The following is a 5,839-nucleotide window of genomic DNA, read 5'->3' on the forward strand; positions in this document are numbered from 1 at the left end:
CTATTAGACGTGGGAGTCTAATTTCATTACACTTGTCAGTGTATGTGAAAAACGTCTAATGTCATTCTTAAATAGTTGCTTGAAGCTAGCATCCGTTTACCCACGATCAACTAGTTGTATGCTACTCTTGCTCCACTTTTCCGTGCAGATCAGTACGACAGCCAGTTGCAACCAATTAACTAATGCCACGTAAGAAAATATTCTTCCCACTACTTGTTTCTTGTAGTAATATCCTAGAAGAATATTTGGCGCACTACTAGATTGGTACGTCCACGATCCTAGTGCTCAGAGTCTTTTGTACCTATGCACTATGGAAGTGTTCCAATGGAAGTTTGTCACGTGTCATTATAGAAGATTCGACCATTAGTGCCTGCTCTCTATTTAAAGATCTTTAAGGATAACGGACGAACATCGAGAATTAGAGAGAACTCGATCGATTAGAACAAATGCGAACATACAAGCTGATACACAAACGAACTGCTTTCTTGCTTTACTGTTTGTATATCGAGAGAGAGATAAAGTCAAAGTATTATCTAGCTGAGTAATATTCTTCAATATAATGCAAGTTGAATAGAGTCTGTTCTATTCAAAAGTGAGATAGTCGTGCAACTGTATTTAATTCTAAGAAACGTATAGTGAATCCTTCCGGTAGTTGGAAGAAGGGATGACGTAGGTGAGTTTTGCTCCGAACATCCATAAAAAACTATTTGTGTCATTTACATTCTGTCATCATCTCCTTCTTTGGTTCTGAGCTTAAAACCCAAGCAAACGTTTCCGCACTTGAATCGTTCAAGAGTTTGCAAGGGTTTGTGTAGAATAGAAAGCGATATAAATCTCAAACAAGATTTCTATCAAATCGTTTGTCCGAAGCCGTCATCAATAGTCAGACCATCGTCTCTATTGATTACGCCGATCCTTTCAATTGGTATCAGAGCCATGTTTCTATTCTCAAGCTTTCACTAATAATGACAACCATAACCAAAGATGCCAGTGCAACCGTTATCCCCACATTCTCAAGAGAAAACTATATCGTCTGGAAGAAGAGAGTTCGTGCTCATCTCTCGTCTCTTCATGACGACATGTGGAGTGTTATCATAGATGGTCCCATCAAGATCGATAAGGAGAAATCAGAATGGACCAGTGAAGACAAGAAGAAGAACAACCTCAATAACATGGCATTAGACGTTTTGTACAGATCTCTTGATGATAATATGTTCAACTACATCATTGAGTGTGATAATGCTAAGGAGATCTTAGACAAAGTCAATCAACTGTGTGAGGGAAATGAGTAAACAAAGGAAAACAAGATCATGGTTGCCACTCAACAGTTCGATAGTTTCAAAATGCGTCCCGTAGAAACGATGAACGAGTTCGACAAAAGGTTCAACCAAGTTATCTCCACTCTATCTATTCTCGGTAAGACCTATAGCAACAGGGAGATTGCTATCAAGGTCATTCGTGCTCTTCCAAGGGAATGAGACATAAAGACAATGGCCATGAGGGAATCTAAAGACCTCAATAAGATCTCGCTCTTCGATTTGTTCGTTGATCTCAAGGCCAATGATTTCGAGTTCAACTATAGTATTGAAGAAGATCAATCCACATCCATTATCATTGCCAAAGCGTTGGTGACTGCTGAAGAGCCACCAGTTGCTCATGATGTGAAGACAATGGCTCAGCAACTGAGCAGCGATGCTATGTCTCTATTTGTGAAGAAGTTTGGCGACTTCATGAAGAAGAGCAACTCTAACTCAAGCTCTTCAAATTCTAATGATAATAAGAAATCCAAAGCTAATGTTAAGTGTTTTAACAGTGGCATTCTAGGTCATTATCAATCGGAATATCGGAAACCGAAGCGTGAGGAAAATAAGAAGGATGAAGAAAAGGAGTTGAAAGCTCTTGTGGCAGGGGATGGGAAGAATTGACGAAACAATAGTGATTCTTACTTCTCATCTAGTGACAGTGATGAAGATGAGGTTTCCTGCTTCATGGCATGAGAAGAAGAAGAGAATCAGGAAACTAAGGTTGACTTCTCTTCTGAAAAGATTTCAAGGGAACAATTGGTAGCTGCATTAGATGACATGGTCATAGAGTACAGAAAGATAGAACAATCCCTAAATGAAACAAAATCTTCACCCAAAGTGTCTCAACTAGTTTTATCTCAAACTCAAGAATCGAATGTTTTTGAAAAGAAAGTAGTAGAGATCTCATCCGAGAATGAGATGCTCAAGGAACAAATCCAAACACACTCTTCTAAATACAAAAGATTAAACTATGTTGTTAGTTTTTTGACAAGGTCTGGAGAAGCTGTCAAATATCATATTAGTCTGTTAAAACCTGCTGGATCTAGATCCGGTTTAGGATTTGATGGCAATGACCCAAACCGGTCCTGCAAAAAGTCAAACTCAGCAGCTAACAATCTTAAGCCAATAAGCTTTGTTAAAGGGAGTTTAACTGATATTGAATCTGATCCCATTCATGAAGAGGTAGCTTTAAAGAATGAAATAACTTATGTTCCGCCGACTGTCAGCTGGCTGAAAAATAAGTTAGAAGCAGCTAGTTAGTCTGGAAATCTAAAACCTGACTCAAAGTCAAGAAGTTTTAAAAGAATATCATCTTCAAAAGCTAAGGGATCAGTGGTTAGAAGGAAGGCGTCTGCTAAGTCAAAATCATACGCATTAATCACAACACAAAATGGGAAATCCATGAGAATATCTCAAATATGGATTCCTAAGGGACTAATTGATCGAGGACCCAATTAAATTTGGGTACCAAAGTTTGTAATTATTTTCTTGTGTAGGTGATACAGGAGAGCTGCAGGAAAGAAGCATGGAGCATATTCTTCTAAATATACATTTTAGAGATCAACAATGGCCTTTTCCATTCCAGAGGACTAAGTTTTTTATGTCTTAAAAATATTTTTGGTCCTAAGGACCTCAAAACATTTTATCATTCATTTTGTACATGCACAAAATGAAAGGGAAAATTTATCTTGGAAATAAAGATACACTCAGACAAAAGGCCTTAATCGGTCTATTAGACGTGGTCGTTTAAGAGAAAAAGCATGTACTTAGACGTATTTTTACTCACACTTTATGCATTTAAGTCTATGTATCTTGGTTAATAACCTGCGCGGTTAGACGTATACGTCTAATAGACGTTAGACGTTTTTATGACAAGAGCAATTGGATGCTCACGTCTAACCAAACACACATCTAATACGTGATGTTCATGCGTAATTAGACGTCGACGTCTAATAGACGTTAGACGTTTATAAGACACGTGATTAGACGCTTGCGTCTAATAGACCCATGCGTCTAATAGACGTTTAGATTTCATAGATTAGTGTAGTAAGAAAAACGTATAACTACATGTGTATTAGACTAATCAAGGACAGTTGTACCACGTGATATGATATCTAATTTTCCCGCTCAACTAAACATAGTCATCTCCGAATCTCATGAAGACACGTGTCTTTCAAGTTAAGAGAGAATGACTACTATACCCTCAAATTAATGATGACTTTTTGGAAAGGACGTCTAATATTAATTGATGGGCCATACCCCCTAAGAAATATGACGGTTATACTGTGCGACTCTTGGGAGTCTATATAATATGATGGTTATACTATGCATGAGATTGAAAAAGCTTTTTCTCTCTCAAAATCTCTTAAGAACCCTAGATTTGTTCGATTTTCTCTCTAAGAAACCCTTGTTCATCTTGTGTCTGTTCGTATTCTTTCAAAATGGGCAACAAAAGAATCACACTTAGTCATTGTACTCTAAAGGTCAATTTCCCTTCCGTCTATACGTTCGATCAACAAGATGTGGTCTATATGTTTAGATCCCTTTACTATTCCGGTCTCGGGAAATACATTGGCGGGCCGTTCATATTCCACGAAAAAGAAGTTAGAGAATTCTTCAAATCAACGACGATGGTCGGCGATTCCATTACTACAACGGTGAATGATACAGAAGTCTCTTTCAACGAAGCTTATTATGCGGAGTTCTTCAAACTTTTGTCGGAGGGGCACACTTTCAACTTGAATCTGCCATCTGAAATCACGGCAGGAATGAAGACGGTTTTCTCAGCCGACGGCTCGAATATTCGATTAAACGGGAGTAAGAAAGCTCTCAAACCCCACTTTATTTTGCTGAATGATGTGGATGCTAAAGCGATTCGAGGGAAGGCGGGCTCTTTCCATCTCTATAGTCAAGACCGTTTTGACTATATGACGGCGATTTCTAAAGGCATTCAGGTCAACTGGGCCTCAACGTTGTACCTGAACCTATGCTCTGCGATCAATTAAGAGAACAAAGAAAGTGTAAACTTTGCTGCTCAACTGAGTCGTCTGTTGGAACATTTAGGGGTCCCCATGGGGGATTCTGAGACGATCAACTCTACCCAGGTGTACAATGTCTTCACTGTTGCTAACACCCTCATTCGAATGAAGAATAACAAGGAATCGTTCTCGGGAGCATCAAGCCAACAAATAGGAGGAAGGTCTGTTACTCGTTCCAAACATCCAGCGGCTTCTATCTTGTCTACAGGAGCTAAAAGATTAAAAACCGTCAATGAATTAGAGGTTAGTTCTACTAGTATTAAGAGTTCTTCGAAGAAGGACTCTAACATAGTCGATTCCAGAGTTAAGCATGGTCTCTTAGAACTTGCTGTTATTCCCATGTCTCCCTTGTCTCCAACTATGAGTCAATTAAGAAAACTTTCTAAGTCCTCTATTTCAAGAGGAGAAAAATCAATGGCGCCTAGGGCGTCTTAGTTTGTGAAAGTATCGTCTAAGGCAACAAGATAAATCTCAGGCCGAAGTCCCCAAATTTAATGTTCCTGTGGTGGAACAAGATAAATCTATTTATGTTCCTGTTGTGGAACCGGTTGTCGGGCCAACTGTTGAGCCAGTTGGTCCAAACATTGATAATCTTGGCAGGACTCCGTCTCCTGTCCGTCAACCCGATCTTGTAGATACTTATTCTATAGTGTCTCTTGAATCAGAGCAAGGTGCAGTTCTTACCCTTATTGTTGGTGATGCATCTGAAAAGGCCCTTTCTATTCTAGTCGAAGAGCCCTCTTTTCCAATCTTATCCCAACAGAGTCCGTAGTGACTGGAAAGCTTGTTCAGTCAGAACCCACGCTAGGACTCTTTTCTAGACCCCTTTCTGCTTATGAGTTAATGCGTTCCACAAGAAAGGCTGTTGGAATCACGTTTGGGGAACCAAGGCGTACTCCAAAGCCGGTTGAGGTTATTGGAAAAGGGAAGGAAGTTGCAATCGATTCTAATGAGGAGGTTTCAAAAGCAACATGCATCGTCAACCTTATGATGGATTAGGACAATGTAAATGTTGTTGAAAAGGTCGAGATCTTTGATACTTGGGTCTTGAACAAAATGTCTATGAAGTATGATGAGGTCATCAAGTGTAAAGGTATAAGCAGCGAATGGTTGAAGCTAGTCAGCACTGAAAAGAGAGTCCTGAAATGGGCCAAGACATCGGAAGTTTATGAAGCTCTTAAGAGAAAAGAGCTAGTTGAAGCAAATTTGAGAGGAAGAGCCCTCTTTCCGATTCTTCAAACCAGAAGAGCCAATTTCAGTCCTTTTGAGAGGAATGCTAAGGCATAAGAGAGCTTTGAAAAGACTAGACGAGATTATGCAACATTACATTTCTATCGTTGTTAGATACGTTCATGGAGCAAATTGCTCCGGGATTAGTCCATTTGGAAGTTCCTCAGATGAAGATGAGCTTATGGATTTGTCCGATGATCGTGATGTTGTTGAAGATGAGCAAGTTGCTGCTCTTCTTATAGAATTGGGAAGTTTTTCAGCTGAGGA

The sequence above is a fragment of the Impatiens glandulifera genome, unplaced genomic scaffold (assembly GCF_907164915.1).
Source record: "Impatiens glandulifera unplaced genomic scaffold, dImpGla2.1, whole genome shotgun sequence".
NCBI classification, from domain to species: Eukaryota; Viridiplantae; Streptophyta; class Magnoliopsida; order Ericales; family Balsaminaceae; genus Impatiens; species Impatiens glandulifera.